The sequence below is a fragment of the Triticum urartu genome, chromosome 3 (assembly GCF_003073215.2).
Source record: "Triticum urartu cultivar G1812 chromosome 3, Tu2.1, whole genome shotgun sequence".
Taxonomy (NCBI): domain Eukaryota; kingdom Viridiplantae; phylum Streptophyta; class Magnoliopsida; order Poales; family Poaceae; genus Triticum; species Triticum urartu.
In genome coordinates, this window is record NC_053024.1 from 110,227,073 (window position 1) to 110,246,729 (window position 19,657).

A 19,657-nucleotide genomic window follows, 5' to 3' on the forward strand; every position below is an offset into this window, starting at 1 on the left:
ATTCTTCTGGTTATGTCTTCTCCTATTTGTTGGAAGATGAGTACACATCGAGTAATCCGCCCACGAGAGCCCAATCACAAGAGGCTCATACAGAAAGCAATCAGCCCATAGCCCAATATCGAGACCACAGCCTATTATTCAAACCACAAAGGATCTGTCTTTCATCGTCCAATCTTCTCGATCGAACATATTGACATCAATACTCCTTTACATGGCCATTCACGGCCCGCAAAGATCAACCACTCGTGCCCGGGATCACTATCCAATCAAAAACCAGACTTCCAGGATCCATCTCACTCAGACCCTTTTGAATGTAGTGGATAAAAACGAAGTGGGGCTATCGAATTGATATGTATTCGAATCTTAGGAGCTGGTAATCACTGATATGCTCATATTGGTGACGTTATTGTTGTTGTAATCAAAGAAGCAGTGCCCAAAATGCCTCTAGAAAGATTAGACAGAAGTAAGACGAGTTGTAATTGTACGTACATGTAAAAACTCAAACGTGACAACGGTATGATAATACGATATGATGAAGGTTGTCATTGATCAAGAAGGAAATCCAAAAGGAACTCGAGTTTTTGGTGCGATCGCTCAGGAATTGAGACTTATGAATTTCACTAAAAGAGTCTCATGAGCTCCTGAGGTATTAAAAATACTAGTAGTAGAGACTATGATATAGTAGGGTATCAGAATATAGATCAATTAGTAGATTGTGTCTGACGCATATACATGAAAAAAGAATAATTAGATAATAATAATAAGAAGAATTCGAATCTTAATAAAAGGAAGGGTTCAAATAGCATCTACTAATATTACCGAAAACTTTGTGAAAATACTTCTACGAGAAGGTTTTATTGAAAACGTTCGAAAACCATAGGGAAAGTAACAAATCTTTCTTGGCACATGCCCCTGCTCCCGGTCTTCGAACTAGTCATTAATGGTCGGCAACATAGGTACCCTTTTTCGGTATGCGTTGCGAACACTTTCATTTTTAGCGTCTCATCTTCTCTGGAGAAGCTCAAATCGAACGGATAGAGCAGATGGTCCAACTACAGAACTTCTTCTTTTTCATTACTTCCATGGTCATGCCCCGTGGCACGGCAACACCCGTACTATTGAAATGGTTCGTTAGTAGAGATGTTCCCACGGGTGCCTCTTCTTCGAATGGTACTATAATTCCTATTCCTATCCCTTTATTCCTTTTTTGGTCTATCTACATTTAAGGAAATTCATACGCTCCATGGACAGAGCAAAAAGTGGAGTGTTGGTCAAAGCAAGTCGCCCTATTCTATTACCAGCCAAAATGGAGAGAAGCTCATCCGCTAGAAATGCTTTATTTCGTTCGTTCCCGCTCTTCATTTCCTTATTATCGAATCCATGGGTGACTTGTCATATTTAGAATCTTTCTGCGATCTCCTCTGTTTACAATTCTTTCATACTCTCTTCTCTTTACCATGCGATAGGTCAGCGAAGCGTGAGCGGGCTCTCCGAAGTAAAGGCCATACACTTCGGCCTAAGGGGAATGAGCAACAAAATGACAAGATGAGGTGCCCCGGGCACCCCCATATAGAAAGAAGGGTCGAAGGTTTTGGGCCTGTAGCTTTCCCCGCCCCCACCGCTCGTCGAGTGGTGCTTGTTTGTGGGGTGTGCCACCAGAAAGCGGGCTTGAATCTCTCGCCTTACCAACGAAGCCGACTGCTGATGGCTGTTGGTCACGACTACTACAAAAAAGTGAAGATGAATCTTTCTATTTCACATGGAGGAGTGTGCATCTTTATGTTGGGTGTTCTTCTGTCGTGCGACCCAATGGCTTATGTGCGACCTGTGGCCCACGCCTCTATTCTATTTGTTCAGGGCGGGCGGCATGAACTCTGATTCGATCCGAGTATTCAATCCCGCCGCTGAGATGCTCAGTTGACTCCTAACCTTGATAGGAAGATGGCTTATTCCAAAATTCGTGCATAAGGGTAAGGAACTTTGGATGAATTAATGCGAATGGGTGTAAGCCTCACTGCTTGGAAACACCCAGTGCTGACCACACTGAGAGACATGAAAGCGCAGGTAATGCCAGTTGGCGAAGTGGCGTTAAGCATCCCTAGTGGTACGCAAAGATAGGTCGTGATGATATCATCTACGTCCGTACCGCTCCTCGTGGAGTAGATCCGGCATCCAACCAACCCTTTTTTGACCAGGGAACGGGAGAATTCCCACTACCGCTGGCAGGGCCAGCCGGGCCGTGAGCGCGGTGGGAATGGGCTTCCCAAAAAGCGAACCCCGGCCCGGGTTAGCATAGAATGGGGGGGACGGCCCTAATGTTGTGTTGGCCGGGTTGCGGGCGGATAAAAGCGGATGTGGGGACTCGGGTCGGGGCACAAGTAACTAAGAGAGCCATTCCATTTAGGGCGAGATAGAATGGGCGGGCACAAGTGGTCTGGTGTCTGAGCCGATTGGTCAGACAACGACTACTGCACATATTATATTAGCCGCCTATCCCAGAATGGACTGGGATGGAGTAGAAAGAACGCAAAGTAGCAAGCAAGGGATGAGCGCTTTGTTGCGCCTGCGCATACGTTTTCTTGCTGGGTCGGTTTGTTTTTGGGGGGTGGGGCAATTAGCTTGCTTCTTCACAAGCTTATCCCCGCCCCCTTTCCTGTCCGTCCTGACCGGCAGCAGTTGGGTCTCCCCATCTCTCCTCAACTTCCCCGGTCTTTGGCCCGAGCTGTATGAGGCAGAAACTTGTCCCACGTACGGTTCGGAGGCTGAGCCCCACCCATGCAATAATGGTGCGGCTTAGGTCAACTAATACGAATAAGATACAGTTCACTCAACGATTGCCCTTGGGTCCCGAACTCCATATGGGGAAGGAACGTTGTTGTTTGCGAGGTCTCGATCATTTACATGGACCCACTTCTCATTCCATTTGTGGGAATTTGATTATTTATAACCGCCCCCAACGAGCGAAAGGTTCATGTTTGAACATGATGAATCACTTTGTGCGGACCTGTTGCCCATAAACTTTCGTGCCTCATATGAGAATGGAAAACTGGAAGATTTTCTGCATCGGTGGATGAAGAATCACGAACATAAGAATTTCTGGTTTAGCATGTTCCTAGAAATAAGATACTTTTTTCCATTCGAGAAACGAGGAGCACGACTGAAGTGGCTATACATACAAATCCATCTACGGATCTATATGCTCCGATTGGAACTGGAAGTTCCAGAACTGGCGGCTGGTATACCACCATAATGAAATTGCCTTTTATTTTTAGTATTCGAATGATATGTGGAGGGAGCGGGGCATCTTACCCGCATCAATCGATACCATGGTGTCACATATACACGAAGGTTATTCTTCATTTCATCCCAAATTGGTATACAAAGCCTATAAATATGGTGGGATAGGTATGACTATGCAGGAACATTTCACTCTTGAAAGGCAAGATGAGCTTGGGTATTGTTGTGCCAGGCGCCCACTCATCAATGCTGGTGATTGGCCTTGTATGGATGCCCCATCCCTTTTAGCAGATGTACTAATTTTGAAAGCATTAGTGAATATCTTAATGCGAGAGTTTATATGGGGAAGAAACAATCTTCCGCCTAGATTAACTCATTATAATGAAATGGTGAGTTTCCACGAGGAGTTCTGGGATGGTAAAAGGGGTGTAGATAAAATAGTCTGTGTGGTTTTGAGTCACAGTATCCACTATGTTTCTACTCCACGTCTATGGAATACATTAAAATTTCTACACAATCTGGGGGTGATTTCGCATATCTTAAAGGAATTTATATCTCTCCCGATATATAATGCCGACACTAACCTCCAAATTCCTCATTTGAATTGTATACCATTGATAGGTGAATTGAGTGATGTGCTCCTACATCTATTTTTTCAACATCAATTCGGTAGGGAGGTCCTGAGCCGGTATGAAGGTGTTTTTTATACAAGATGGGACACCAATGTCCTTCTAGCTTCAACATGCCATGATTCATATCGCCTTGACTGTCGTCAAATTCTGGACATCTTAAGGTATGTGAATCTAACTGGATTTATTTAAGTGATAGAGCGTGGTGGCGGGGGCATGCACGTGAACCCTGAGAAATCTTAGATATTTCTCAGTGCAGATGGTGATGTTAGTGTCCCTCAACTAGACGAAGGTGAGACTGACTATGATAGTGAATAATTCAGGAAATTGGATAGAACATTTTTGATAGAGTAACCTATTCATAATAATGATGAGTATCCCTCATATAGGGAAACATACATGTCCTATTTGAGAAGGAATAACAAAGGTTCAATGAAAGGGAGAGAAGAGATAGATGGATCTGAACCTGGAATCAAAGGGATCTGCGGAAGGGATTTTGAAGAATCTTACGTCCTTGAGAAAAGTAAAAAGATAGGAAAGGGAAGTAATGTCAAACCTGAAAAAGAATATGGCACGAGAGATTTAATATAGGGAGGAATGAATCGGGCATCAAGTAAACTAAGGCATCAAGGAAAGTAAGACTTGAGGATGGAAGGGAGGAAGGAACCAATAAGCCACCGTCAGTGTACCAGTCATTGGGACATGTGCCGTGTGTTCGGTCTACCTGCCTTTAGTATGACCCGAATGAAAAGATGCAGACTTTTCTTAAAGGTTAGGCCAAATGATTCTAAGCTTGAGGACCCATTCTATCCGGGCCTAAATGCTGGAGTTTCAGAATTCACTCTACTTCTTACCGAATTTCGCCGAATATATCCTATGTGCTTAACACATTGACATCGGCGGCTAAGCTTTCTTTGTAATGGTAAGCCGGGGATCTAATAGTCCACTTCACCCTATCAAACTTGACCTCGATATAGGTTGCTTTTTAATGACTAGTTAATAGAATAGACGATATCTATTATTTTCTACCTCCTCTACCTAGATCTCCTTTTCCTAAGGAGGGAGAGAAGACGGTTCTCCGGGACAGAAGACATCTCTCACTCGTACATATATGGATGGGTTTTCTACCTTAGAAAGGGATGAAACTGAGCAGCAGAGATTGCTAAAATAGCAAAGTGGATCCAGATTATTTCAGAACTCCAACTGAATGATGCTATACTCGAATCTGATTCTGCTGCAGCTTGACAAGGACCTGTGAAAATGCTGATATCTCGAATCCCTATCTTATTAAAATGGGGTAGCTTTACTGAAGTACTGCAAGAAAAGTATGGAAAAAAGCATAGTCGGTACTTCTTAATGCGGTACGTAAGCTGGTTATCCTGACTAACAATCATGCCTTGCTTGGATTTAGGGATTAGGAATTCTTATTGGGAAAGAGATTGGATTGGCATTCAAGTAGGAGTAGATCCTATTGGTCCAAAGTAGGCATTCTTGTATCAATTAAAGTAGCTATCTTCATGAAATAAGCGCTAAGATTCTAGTTCAAAGATAGGAGCATTAAGCTCTAAATCCAGTCAGTCCAGCTGGAAGTTTCACTAACTACTTAGGGAACTAGGGACGAGACCAGAGTTATGATTGGTGTATTCCATTCCTACCGTAATTGAGACTTGCCCTCGCTCGCGGGTGATTCCTTATAGCTTGATCCATGTGATGGCTGTTCTCTGCAATGAACCACCACATGTCCATGGACTTCACAGAGAATTGAGTGAATGCACTAAAAACCAAGAAATGACATAGCGAGAATTGAGCAGCTCGAAAAGCCCGGACTTCGTATATAGAAAGTAGAACTAAAAGCAGATGAGTAGAGATTGAATCGAGCATAGAAATAAGAGAGTTTTTTCTTTGCTTAGCACTATTCGGTTCGTCTTTCTTTACAAGTCAATCTATGCATAATTCTATTTCTTGCAGCGCTGAATCCGCTTTTGAAATATAGATCAGGGGGTGGTATTCTTATTCCTTGGATCGCCACTTATGAAACAAAACTAGATATTTCTTATTTTCTTCTTAGGAGCTGAGCTCCGCATGCGGTTCGATTAAGATGCGACAAAACCTCATCCATTAGTTTTGGCGATGCCAGGGATGGAGGGAGTCATGAGTCGCACAAGCTTATTGCTAAAGCCAAGACATGACATAATAGCTTCTAAGTAATGCCATTGTACCCGCTTTCATCATGCCCAACTCAAAAACCATTTATCCCATACTTCTTCTTTTCTTGTTCCTTCGTATGAATAACAGGAATCCCGGTTCGGATGGTTGACCAACATTATGATTGTGTATGAACTAGGGCTTTGGCTCAACACCTACTGTCTTTCTTGCCCATCCTTTTGTGGTATCGAAGCTATTCATTGAGATCCATAGGTTCACGTTACAACCCACCAATAGTCGATTCCAGAGTGGAAGGCAAAAAAGATAGGACGGGGACCCTTCGGAAGAAGGTATATGCCCGTAGTATCTAGAAAATATTCATGGTTGCAAGAGCGAGGTTAGTCATCCTCACCATCATCGTCAAATACCGGTACTTGCTTTTTCTATAAGCTTGATTTACGAACTCAACCTTTCGCAGGAAGGAAGTTCCGTATACCATCAACGGAGTCAAACCGCTAGAGGGTCACATATATCTAAATACTAGTTCCAATCATACCAGTACTTACTTCTGTGGAGATACGAGAAAGGGGGAGAAGATGCGATTATGTATCATAAATACTAAGGCCAGACAGACTAAAAGGGGCTTTTGGATACGAAGAAGGTTTTCACGTCTTGCTTTGGGTGGTATGCTTCCTCACTATTGCTATTCTGCCCTTTCCTGGTAGTCAACCACCAACGAACGCAAGGAGATCTGGACCTGCATGTAATGCCTTTTTTGCCAATACTCTAAAGCAGCTTCCTTACATCAACATGGGATTGCAAAAGGGAGGGAATTGAAAAAGGCGACTCCTCCTTAGTAGGAATAGTAGCTGAGGCTGCTTCAACTCATAACGAAGCTATTCCAGCACATAAGTCCGGGATGATCTGAGGTCGCTGGTCTCACATGGAAGATATAGGAGCCTCCGCTGGATAAACACCAGAACTGGTATCGGCTTATTTTGTTCGTAACGAACAAGCAACGGATTGGGGATTGCCAATAGAAAAAGATACAACCAACCAGCAGCTTTTGGAAACCAGGATCACCCCCATTGTAAAGAGAACACGGCACCCCTTTCCGTATGGGCTCGCAAAGGTATTATACTGGATGTGCGCAGAGAGCTAATGAAACTCCATTCCTTTTTCTCTATACTCAAGGATCTGCTATAGCTTGCTTTTCCAAGAGTATTGTATTGACCCGATTCCCCAGGAAAGAGTTGATGGCATCTCAACGCAAGAAGGTAGAGAAGAATCCGTAGCGAAGATGTGCCGAGAGCGAGAAAGCCTGTCTTCCCCGAGATTATTTATTCCTCTCATTTCTTATATGAATAACTGAAATCAATCCTCACTTGTATTAATTTCATGAGTGAAGAGATAGAGAAACCCTCAATACCGGCACTGCTCCTATCAAAATCAAATAATTGGATTTGTTTCCCCACTTCCTCCATGGGATTCATACATCGGATGAGGATTCCTATAATGGTACAACGGATCAATCCATTCAAATCAATGAAACCATTAGGTACGCCTCGGGATCTACTCTATTTTTAGATTTGCCAATGCCGAGATCCGATGCGAAAGCAAAGCGAAGGTTGTTATTCAATAGTTGTTGCCGGTAAAGGAACATCAGAATGGGTATCTTTAGCAAAGCAATTTTGATTGGTTGAATCGTATTGAGTTCCGGTCTCTTATAGGGTCTTTCTTTGTCCTACTTATAGTATCTTTCCTCCAGCCTATCGAAACTCGTGTTTTTATTAACAAACAACACATGCACTTTGTTAGAACTAAAGAAAAGGTTACTCAATCCACTAGTGCAACTGAAGTGAAGGAATTACCTATTCTGAACCTCCACAAGAAAGAGCTCATAACCACTGCTTGTGAACAGTTCTCCTCAACTGAAGGCGCACTACTGTTACTATCAGTCTAGTCTCTCGAGGGCACTCTTTCGATCTCGAACAAACTTACTTCTCCGGAAGAGAGATATTCAGAAAACCCGATTTCCAGTCCTGTCTTAAGAACCCGACTCCAAAGAAAGAAAAAAGAAAAGCGGACTAAAAGAGAACAATAAAAGAGAGATCACTTTCGACGATTGAACACCACTTTTATATCCATATTGGAACTGGACTTGAACCTTCATATCTAGATTTCACTCCACTTTCACTTTCATATCAGGAACGTCGACTTGCACTTTCAATAGTGAATTATTCACTTTCCAGAATTGGCTCATATTCACATAGGCCAAGAAAGACGAATAAGACCTTGAACTCCCTATTTCACATATAAACGAGAGACTCATAATATCAGTGCCTTGGGTAAATGCCTACCAAAGGGAGAAGATTACCGAACTTTTTTCTGTCTTCTTCACTTCCTAAAATATTTAGGGAACAAGCCAGCTTTCATGTTCATAAGTTCTCTTTGTCACATATATCCATCGCTTTCATCTTTCTTGGCTTACTCAAGTGATCTAATTAATGGGCAAGCCCCACTCAAAGCAATTTAGTCCCAGAGCTCTTTCTTCTAAATGCGGATTCAATAGCATCGGTGACGAAAGCAAATGATATCCAATCCACTTGTCGTCTTGTGTGCCTGCTTCTTTCTGTTCTTTCTCTTATTTTGCAGAGGTGTGTGTTGCGCCACGCATACAAATCATTTTTAGCCAAAGGGTGACTTTACCACTCGCTTCTGGTTCCAATGGATATGGGTTAGATGGATGGAGTCTTCCTTATTGAAGTGGGCAATGCAAGGAGCTCCTCTCGAATAGGCTGATCGGTGATACGTGATTTTGGAATAAAAGCTAGATGACTCAGCCCTCTTCTCATCTCAAAGCTCGACCTCTGACACTACTACTGCTTCCCTAGCCAAGCCATACTTCTCAGTCTTTGCTTGAATCCATAAAAAACAAATTCCGTTGAGTTTCCTTGTATGGGTTGATTGACCTTGAAGTCCATATATAGATTCCCGTAGTTCATCTCAACTTGACCAACCATTGAGAATGGAACAAATAGGGGAGATGGAATTCTTCTATATTGTCTTTCAACCCTTGCTCTTTCCTTGGCTTCGCCTTCCACCTTCAGCTAAGCACCTAACCCGTGGGACGGGACCTTCAGTCTAGCCTTTGTTCGGGTATGGGACCGACCTGGGATTCTTCCATCCGAGTGAGTACCGCCCTTCTGATTTGGTTTGAGTACGGGACCGACCTTCTCTTTTGTTTGTAACTGGGCTTGCCCTAAACAAAGGAACTTTGGTGTGAGAACCCACCCGAGTTGGTAAATTGTGAGAAATAAAGGAAGTGTGTTTGCCGGGTTTCGTTTGTGCATGGGCGAGGGCCACACAGAGGAACGCGTCCTCATTATCTTAAGATAAACATGGTATCCCAGCAATAGGCCTTGCCATCCTCCTGCTCTATGGCCCGACTACGCTCACGCTCTTGGCGGAGGTAGTGGCCTAGTAGGATTAGGCCTTTCGCTCGCCCTCTTTCCATCGCACTACAACCAAGTTCCGGTCCAAAGTAGAGTTTTCAGACACGGGACGGAGGGGGCAAGATGGTACGAGAGCGAGCAAAGCCTTATACATTCAAGGTTTATATGGGTGCACGGAGTGGGGGGAGAAAAACTTATCTGACGTCGCAGCCCCCGGCAACCTTGGCCTGCCGCGGTTAGATCCTTGTGTCTGCAGCCCCCGGCAACCTTGGTTTGTCGGGGACGGAGCGCCGACCCGTTGTTTTTCCTCTCAATAGCTCAACAGAAATGTCCATGCACCCTGCGAACCAAAGAAGATGGAAAGGAACAGAGTGACACACACTCGACCTCTATGCTAGGGGTTAGCCGCCGGTAAGCACTATCAACCCTAACCAAGGGAGAGACTTAACCTAGCATGCATGCTAAAACTTAGGGCGCCAGCGCTTCATTTATTTATGCTCAGGGTCTGCGCCTGGCTTTGTACAAAGGGTTACATGCCTTGCCGACAGGGTTGTACAAAAGGTGGTTTGCCGGGGCCCCGGCAACCGCGCCTTATGGGTAAAACTTCGAAGATGTTCGGTGTTCCATGAGTTGCTCACTGGAATGCCATATTCGGTCTCCAGGCACTGCGCCAGGCCTGGTGACTCGTATTACCTGATAAGGGCCTTCCCACTTCGGCGTAAACTTGTTGGAATTCTTGGCTGACTGAACGTGCCGAAGAACAAGGCCGCCTTCCTAAAAGCTTCGGGCATGAACCTTGCGGCTATGGTAGCGGCGCAAGGCTTGCTGGTAGCGCGCTACTCGTACATCCGCCCGAAGACGATCTTCCTCAAGGAGCGTTGCGTCATCTTGCCGCAACTGCTCTTGCTCAAGCTCATCAAAAGCGGGCACTCGAGGTGACCCGTATGTGAGTTCCGTGGGGAGAACTGCTTCTGCCCCGTAAACGAGGGAGAAGGGTGTCTGACCGGTGGCTCGATTTGGCGTCATTCTGATTGACCAAAGAACCGCCGGCAATTCATCAATCTAGCGTCGTCCGCACCTGCGTATCCTGTCAAAAGTCCTTGTCCGGAGGCCTCGCAACACTTCAGCATTTGCCCTCTCAGCCTGGCCGTTGCTCCGTGGATGTGCAACAGAAGCAAAACAGACCTTGCTGCCGAGGTCCTGGATGTACTGCATGAAGGCGTGGATCGTGAATTGTGTGCCGTTGTCGGTGATGATTCTGTTTGGCACAGCGAAACGGCAGACTAGCCCCTTGAAGAATTTGACGGCTGATTGTGCTGTCACCTTTCTCAATGTCTCCACCTCCGGCCACTTCGTGAACTTGTCGATTGCAACATACAAGTACTCAAAGCCCCCGACAACACGGGGAAAGGGGCCCAGTATGTCGAGGCCCCGGACCGAGAATGGCCAGGAGAGAGGGATTGTTTGGAGCGCTGGTTGATGAAGCTTCTTCGAATGGAACTGACACGCTTCACACTTGGTTACTAGTGCCATTGCATCCTGGAGGGCAGTGGGCCAGAAGAAACCTTGCCGGAATGCCTTGCCGACAAGGGCCCTTGACCCTATGTGGGAGCCACATATGCCTTCGTGTATCTCTGTCAACAACTCCAGTCCTTCCTCCCGGGGAATGCACTTCAATTTCACACCGTTTGGTCTTTTTCTATACAGGACGTCGTCGATGAACCGATACATGGTAGACCGACGGGCTACTTTCTCCGCTTCTTCCTGCTCCTCAGGGAGTTCCCTTGTTTGGAGGAATTGGATGGTATGTTGTGCCCTTGCCAGAGCCTGAGGCTCGACGACAAGGACTAAAGGCACTTCCTTTGCCATGGGAGCAGCTGTCTCTACAGCTAGGACTTGACGCCCAGCCGGAGTCGGTTGCCCCATGGCTAGCTCAGTGTTCACGGCAACATCCTTGCCGGCGGCTCCTGGGAGTTCGGCGGGAAAGTACTTGCCGGGGCCTGATTTCCTTCGCTTGTTCTTCTCTGTTGATGGTTCAACGGATGGTTGAGTCAGCCGAAGCACAAAAGTACCTGGTTCCACAGGTAGTTTGAAGGCGGTGCGCTTCGACAGGTAGTCAGCGATGTCATTCCCCACTCGGGGAACATGCTCCGCATGTATACCGTCAAAGCGCTCGTCAAGCTTCCTCAGCTCATCCACGTAGGCCTCCATCAACGGGCTTTGATAATCTTTGTTGACTTGCCTGACAACAAGCTGCGAATCACCCCTAATGATGAGCTTCTTGATCCTGAGGTCTGCCGCGATCCTGAGACTGGCAAGCAACCCCTCGTATTTAGCAGTGTTGTTTGTGGACATCTCCCTGGGAAAGTGCATCTGGATTACATACTTGAGGTGCTCTCCGGTGGGTGCGACGAGCAGCACACCAGCACCGACGCCTTGCAGCGAGAAAGCCTCGTCAAAGTACATAATCCAGTTGCGACTTGCCTCCTTGCCAGGGAGGGTGGTCTCCTCGATCTCTTCGTCTCGCGTTGAGGTCCACTCGGCAACGAACTTTGCCAAGACTCTGCTCTGGATTGTCGAAGTACTTTCAAACTTTAAACCAAAGCTCGACAGCTCACGGCCCACTCCACAATCCTCCTGGTTGCGTCTGGGTTATGCAATATCCGTTGCAATGGGAGGCGGGTGACGATGGTGATCTCGTGTGCTTGGAAGTAATGACGTAGCTTCCTCGAGGCCATAAGGAGGCCAAAGAGAAATTTCTGAACACTGGAGTACCTTGACCTAGCCCCCTGCAAGAGGGAGCTGACAAAGTAAACCGGGTGCTGCATCATTTTCTTCTTCTACATCACTTTGTCTGGTTGCGCAGGCCCTGCCCCACTAGCGTCTGACCCTGCCGGGGGCCTTGCCTCTTCGTCGACCTCCCTCTGCGCCACTAGTGCGGCACTGACCACTTGGTTCGTTGCCGCCAGGTATAGCAACAACGGTTCTTGTGGTTTGGGCGCAACCAGTATCGGTGTAGAGGAGAGGTATTTCTTCAAATCCTGCAGCGCTGCTTCGGCCTCTGGGTCCATTCCATGGGCCCGCCTTTTTCAAGATTTTGAAAAGGGAAGGGCACGCTCAGCAGATCTGGAGATGAATCTGCTCATGGCGGCAACACAACCAGTGAGCCGACGCACGTCGTTGATCCGCTTGGGTGCCCTAATCTGCTCAATAACCTTGATCTTGTCTGGATTCGCCTCGATCCCACGCTGTGACACAAAGAACCCGAGAAGTTTTCCAGACAGAACACCGAAGACACACTTCTTAGGGTTCAACTTGAGGTTGATCTTGCGCAGATTCGCAAACGTCTCTTCCAAATCTTGTACAAGTGTCGCCCTGTCTTTGGTTTTGACCACTATGTCATCCATATAAGCTTCCTTATTTCTATGTAGCTGGGGCTCAAAACCAATCTGGACTGCCCTTGCAAACGTCGAGCCAGCACTCTTCAACCCAAAAGGCATCCGTAAAAAGCAATACGTGCCACATGGGGTGATGAACGCTGTCTTCTCTTCGTCTTCTCTCGCCATGAAGATTTGGTGGTACCCCGAGTAGGCGTCAAGGAATGATAACAGATCACACCCGGCCGTGGAGTCAACAATCTGGTCAATGTGCGGCAACGGGAAAGGGTCCTTGGGACAAGCCTTATTGATATCTGTGTAGTCAATACACAACCTCCACTTCCCATTCGCCTTGCGCACCACCACCGGATTGGCCAACCACGTCGGATGGAGTACTCCTCTCACCAAGCCTGCCGCTTACAACTTCCTGATCTCCTCCGTAATGAACTCCTGTCATTCCAAAGCTTTCTTCCTGACCTTCTGCTTGACGGGTCGCGCATGAGGACAGATAGCAAGATGGTGCTCAATCACCTCCCTGGGAACGCCGGGGATGTCGGATGCTTGCCATGCAAACACATCGACATTCGCCCGCAGGAAGGTGACGAGCGCGCTTTCCTATTTGCTGTCTAGGGTGGAGCTTATGGTGAAAGCCCCTCCCGTGCCATCCTCCTCGACGGACACCCTCTTGGTCTCTGGTGGCGCAGCTCTGGATTTCTTGCTCTTGCCGGTGGAGCTCTCTGGCACGTCCTCGACGGGAGCACAACACTCCAAAGAGGTCGCTTGCTAGAGTGGGTGCAAGAGGTCTTGCCAGTCTCCTTCCCTACCAGGGCTCCAGTGGCAGGAGCGAGTGCCTTGGTGACAGTCGCTGCAACTGCTTCCCGATAGAGTTGGTCGACGCAGATCAGTACATCCTTCTTGTCGGAGGGGACGGTGATGATGGTCATTGGCCCCGGCATCTTCAGCGTGTTGTAGGCGTAATGCGACGCCGCCATGAACTTGGCTAGTGCCCGGCGGCCAAGAATCCCATTGTAGGGCAAGGGGATCTCAGCTACATCGAAAACAATCCTCTCCGTCCTATAGTTTAACTTGCCTCCAAACGTCACGGGCAGCGTGACCTTACCCTTCAGCTAACTCCTCCCCGGGTTGACCCCTTGAAACGTGCTCGTCTCTTCGAGGTCTCCATCAGGAATCTGTAGCCTTTTGATCATGACGGGCGAGATCAAGTTCAGACCGGCCCCGCCGTCAACTAGCATCTTCGTCACCTTGAGGTTGCATATTGTTGGGGAGACCAACGGCGGCAAACACCCGACCGCAGTTGTGCGATCAGGGTGGTCCTCGGCGTTGAAAATGATAGGCGTGTTGGACCATTTCAGTGGCCTCTGAGCATCGAGTGATGGTTCCGTTGCTGTGATCTCACGCGCCCACTGCTTGAGCTGGCGGTGAGAAGTGTGCAGCGAGGCGCCACCATCAACATACATGGCCTTCGTAGCCTTATGGAACTCGTGCTCGCCGGACTCGTCATCTTCGTCATGATCATCATCTCCTTGCTTCTTGTCGCGGCCCTGAGCGGGCCTCTCTTGCTGATTATCCTTTCCGCGGCGGCCTCCTTGGCCGCCACGCTTCTTGCCAGACCCCTCAGCACCATCCTGTCCCTTCTCCTTGTCCCGCCTCTCATACTCAGCTTTTCCTTCTCAGCAAGCAGCTCGACTTGCCGGCAGTTCTGGAGGTCGTGGCCCTTGGTGCGGTGGATCTGGCAATATTGATTGTCGGAGCCTCCTGGCTTGTCGGCAACAGCCAAGGCCTGGCAAGCGGCGCACCTGGCAATTTCTTTGCTGGGGTCGTCTACCTTGGCCTTCTTGGCAGTGCCGGTGTCCTCGGATCCCTGAACGACAAGCACGGTCTTGCGCTTGCGCTTCCTATTGCGGCGCCGGCCCTTCTCCGTCGGGGTGGCTGTGTCTTCGTCAGTGGTCGGTTTCCGCGCTGGCGTCCTCTCCGGGGTACTTCCTCCCCTCTTCAGCCCGAGCGCACCTATCGGCCAGAACATAAAGTTTGGCCACATCTTTGACCTTGTTGATCGCCAGCTCTTCACGCATCTTGCGGTTGCGCACATTCCGATGGAATGCGCTGATCATGGCGGCGGGATGAACATCTGGGATGTTGTATTGCACCCGGCTGAACCTCTGTATGTACTTGCGCAGGGTTTCACCTTCCTTCTGGGGGATGATATGCAAATCGCTCGCCTGGCCATGAGCTTGGTGGCCTCTGGTAAAGGCGCCAACAAACTCATGGCACAAGTCCGACCAAGAAGAAATGGAATCCGCCAGCAAGTGCTTCAGCCATGACATGACATTGGGTTTGAGTGCCAGCGGGAAGTAATTGGCAAGAACCTTGTCGTCGCGGGCTCCAGCAACTTGCATTGCGATAGTGTAGATGCTGAGGAACTCTGACGGGTGGGTCTTGCCGCTGTACTTCTCGGCAACGTCTGGCTTGAACGTGCGGTGGGAGGGCCACTGGAACTGCCGCAGCTCACGGCTAAAGGCCGGGCAACCCACCTCGTAGGGTAGGTCGCCAGAGCCCCCCGATGCTGGGTGGTCCATAGTGGGCCCCGCCCGCCTATCTAACTGGTGGCGTGCATTGCGCCGGCGCTCGATGGTGGTTTGAGCGTCTTCACGGGCTTGCTCCCGAAGAACTTGGCACTGATCGCGGTGGGTCCGTGGGTCGGACGACACTATGGAAATGTTATCACAAGCGTCGTCACGACGGATCGACACCCGCGGTGGCTGGCATGGAGGAGAACAGTGCACCATGGCCGCAGCGCCCCTGATACTTCCACCACTAGCATGCGGTGGCTCGATGGAGCGCCAGCCAGAGGGCCCCATCGGTCGTGGCTCATCTTTGTTAGCAACGCCGATGAGGTTTCGGATGGTGGCTCTCCACTCATCGAGTTTTTCCGCAGCAGGAGGAAAGTCAAGGAGCAACTACGCGCGTGCCAAGGCTTCTGCTGGCGTGGGTGGTGGCGAAAGTTGCATGGATCGTGATGCACTCCGGCTTATAACCACGTTAGAAGGAGATCTATCATGGCCTGGCGGCTGTACGCCATTTTTGCCAGCGCCTCGGTGCGCGTGCTGGCCTTCTACGTCCCTTGAATGATGCACGGGACTCTTCCCACGACGGTGCGCAGGGTCACCAGCGTGGTGAAGCTGCTCGTCGCGCACAATCTGGGAAGAGCGCGTCGGGGGCGCCGGTGTAGGCGCCTCGGAAGTCGCCACGCCGCCGCCCCTGGAGGGCCCCGCGCCGCCTGCGGGGGGCCTGGCTCTGTCTTTGGATTTGGTGGCGTGTGGCCCGTTGTCTCGCGCACGAACAACGCCGCTCGCCAGGCTTTGGCTGCTAGAGTGATGCGGGTGTTCGCGAGCCGCGCCTCGGCTTCCGTCCGTGACCGCCCCACCACTCGCCCGTACTGGTATGGGCCGTTCGGCCCCCGACGAACCGATCGTTGTGATCGTCTTCTTCTTGGGAGCCATGTCGATGAAGAACTGCTAAACTAACTGCTAGACCAGATTCTCACAACTGCGCACCCCCTACCTGGCGCGCCAGAGATGTCGGTGGGAAACGACACCTATGGGGTCACTGGGATCCCTTCTACGGTTGGCGGGTGCGGGGTTGTGAAAAGAGCGGGTCTGGCGGTCAGCACACAAATCGTTTACCCAGGTTCGGGTCGCGGAGACGCGTAAAACCCTAGTCCTGCTTTGATGTATATTTGGGTGTTCTTGTGTTCTTGAACTAGCTGCGGCGGTTCTCTAGTCCATAAGATCCGAATCCCCCTCCAGTACGCCTCGGGCCTCCTTTTATAGACAAAAAGGGTTCGCCACAGTGGCACACATGAGGTGGAAAGGTGTACAGGGGCTGATTCTATCTCCTGGCATCATCGGACAACCGCATTTAAATGCGCTGCTGATGTGCCCATCTTGCTTTATTGGGGACGGCAAAGAAGGTCGTCCCAGCTGTCGTCGCCTCGCCTGGCTCCGACGCGCGTCCAAGCTGACGAGGCATTGTAGCGCCATGTTGGCTGGCTGCTGGGCTGGCGCGGTGGTGGAGCCTTCACGAAGATCTGCATGCCACCACACAGGTGCTTGCTGAGTTGGTGTAGAGGCCGCGTGCTGCCACGCAGATGCCTGCCCAGCTGGTCGAGCTGGTAGCTGTATGGAAGCGGTGGTGGAGTCTTGGCAGACGCGAGCCTGGCTGCGACCCCGCAGGCGTCCTCGGCAAGGGTCTCGCCGCGGCACCGCGGTCGTCCCCGGCAAGGATCTTGCCGGGGGTCTCGTGGATTTCCTTGGCAAGGATCTCGCCAAGGATCGTCGTCTTCTGGTTTCCATCTGATCTTTTGTATCTATAATCTCTACAAAGATCTGCATGCCACCACGGAGGTGCCTCCCGAGCCTTGGTTCCAATATGGTTGATGGTGTTGGAACCCCTTGGGCTCAAGGGTGGCGCACTCTGCTGGCATCAGGCAAGTTGCCCCGGCAAGGATCTTGCCGAGGCTGCGGAAGCCACCCTGGCAAGGGTCTTGCCGGGGGAGTCCACCTCGCCCTCTTGCTCTCTTTGCGCCTCTGGTCTTGGCATTGCTTTGGTCGTCTTGTGCTCTGGCTTCCCTCCTCTGCCCTGCTTAGAGTGGCCGTGGGCGCGGCCCTAACTGCCCGTGCACAAGTAAAGGGGTGCAAAAGGAGAGCCCCTACTTTTGCACACCAACACACTTAGTTCTAAATTATTTGCTAATTCGATCGTTTGTGACCCATGCACCGAATCTGCACTACATTGTACAGTTAGTTGTTCAACTGTGCTAGGCCCAAGTGCACCATGTGGCAAAGTATCTACATTATGGACCCATCATGCATCGGCTTTTCTAATATAAAAAAACATTCCTTTACGAATGTGATAACCGGATGCTTGTTGTGCTAAACAATTAGCTCTAGAATTTTCTTCTCTAGGTATATGATGGATAGTAAACATATCTAGAGACTTAATTATGTCTAAACATCGGTCCAAATAACTATTTAATAACCCATCAAAACATTGAAATTCGCCTTTAATTTGTTGTACTATCATAAGCGAATCACCAAAAGCATCTACATCCTTTACGCCCATATCAACTAAAGTTTGTAAACCAAACAGTAAAGCTTCATACTCAGCTTGGTTATTAGTGCAAGGATATTCCAAACGGACCGATGTATCATAAACAACATTATTAGGTGAAACTAAAACATTACCGACGCCTTGCTTGTCCCTACAAACCAATCCATCAAAATAAAGCTTCCATGAACACACACTAACATAATTAATATTTTCATCATCTTTAATCCTATGATCAACAATGAAATCGGTGATAACTTGACCCTTCATAGCACGCAATGATTCATATGTTAAATCATATTCTACTAGTGCGTAAGCCCACTTTCTAATCCTACCACTAAGAATCGGTTGTTGCAACATATACTTAATGACATCAGCCTGGCAAGCTACTACACATGTACTAGAAAGAAGATAAGGCTGAAACTTGGTACATGCATAGTATAAAGATAAGCATAAATTTTCAATAAACACATACCGACTTTCGGCGTCGAGCAAACGACGGCTTAAGTATGCAATGATGTATCCTTTGCCACTGACCTCTTGCGCCAACACCGCACCGATCACCCTATCCTCTACATCAATGTACAGCCTGAACGGTGCACTGGACTTGGGCACCCGCAATATTGGAGGATTTGACAAGCATCGCTTTATATTATTGAAAGCATCTCGTTGCTCTGCCCCCGAAATAAATTCAGCCTCATTCTTTAGCCGAAGTAGAGGAACAAACGATTCAATTTTCCCTGCCAGGTTAGATATGAATCGTCTCAAGTAATTAATTTTTCCTAACAATTTTTGCACATCCCTTTTACACGTGGGTTCCTCCAAATTTCTAATTGCCTCCACTTTCTTAGGGTCAATCTCTATGCCATTTTAATGAATTATGAAGCCTAAAAACTTACCAGCCGACACGCCAAAAGCACATTTGAGTGGGTTTATTTTTAATCCATAGTGGCGCATCCTTTCAAAAGCTAATCTTAAATCGGCTAAATGATGATCAAACCCATCCGATTTAACAACTATGTCATCAATATATATTTCTAGTACAATGCCTAAAAGATCATGAAAAATTAAATTCATAGCTTGTTGGTATGTAGCACCGACATTTTTCAACCCAAATGTCATAACGACCCACTCAAACAAACCAACAAAACATGGGCAACGAAAAGCAGTCTTAGACATATCTTGTTCGGCCATAAATATTTGATTATAACCCACACTACCATCTAAAAAGCTAATCACTTTATGTCCTGATGCATCATTAATAAACATGTCTGCTATAGGCACAGGATATTCATCTTTCGGAGTAGCCTTATTCAAATCTCTAAAATCAACACATATTCTAATATTATCAATATTTTTCTTTTCCACAGGCACAATATTAGAAATCCAATCTGCATATCTACACAGCCGAATAAACTTAGCTTTTAAAAACCGATCAACTTCTTCCTTGATGCGGTCATGTAAATTAGGATTGAAAGTTCTACGAGGTTGTTTATGCGGCCTAAAACCAGATTTTATAGGTAATCTATGCTCTACCAAATCTCTACTCAAACCGGGCATCTCAGTATAATTCCAACAAAGCAATCAACAAATTCTTTAAGTAATAAACATACCTTACTTTTCTGATCTGCTTTCAAGCTAGCTTTTATAAATGTAGGCCTCGGGATGCTTCCATCACCAATATCAA

General features: G+C 48.0%; 1 pseudogene; it reads left to right on the forward strand.

Moving 5' to 3' along the window:
• The first annotated feature begins 805 nt into the window (after positions 1-805).
• Positions 806-11,317, forward strand: LOC125546717 (annotated as a pseudogene).
• Positions 11,318-19,657: the final 8,340 nt, after the last annotated feature.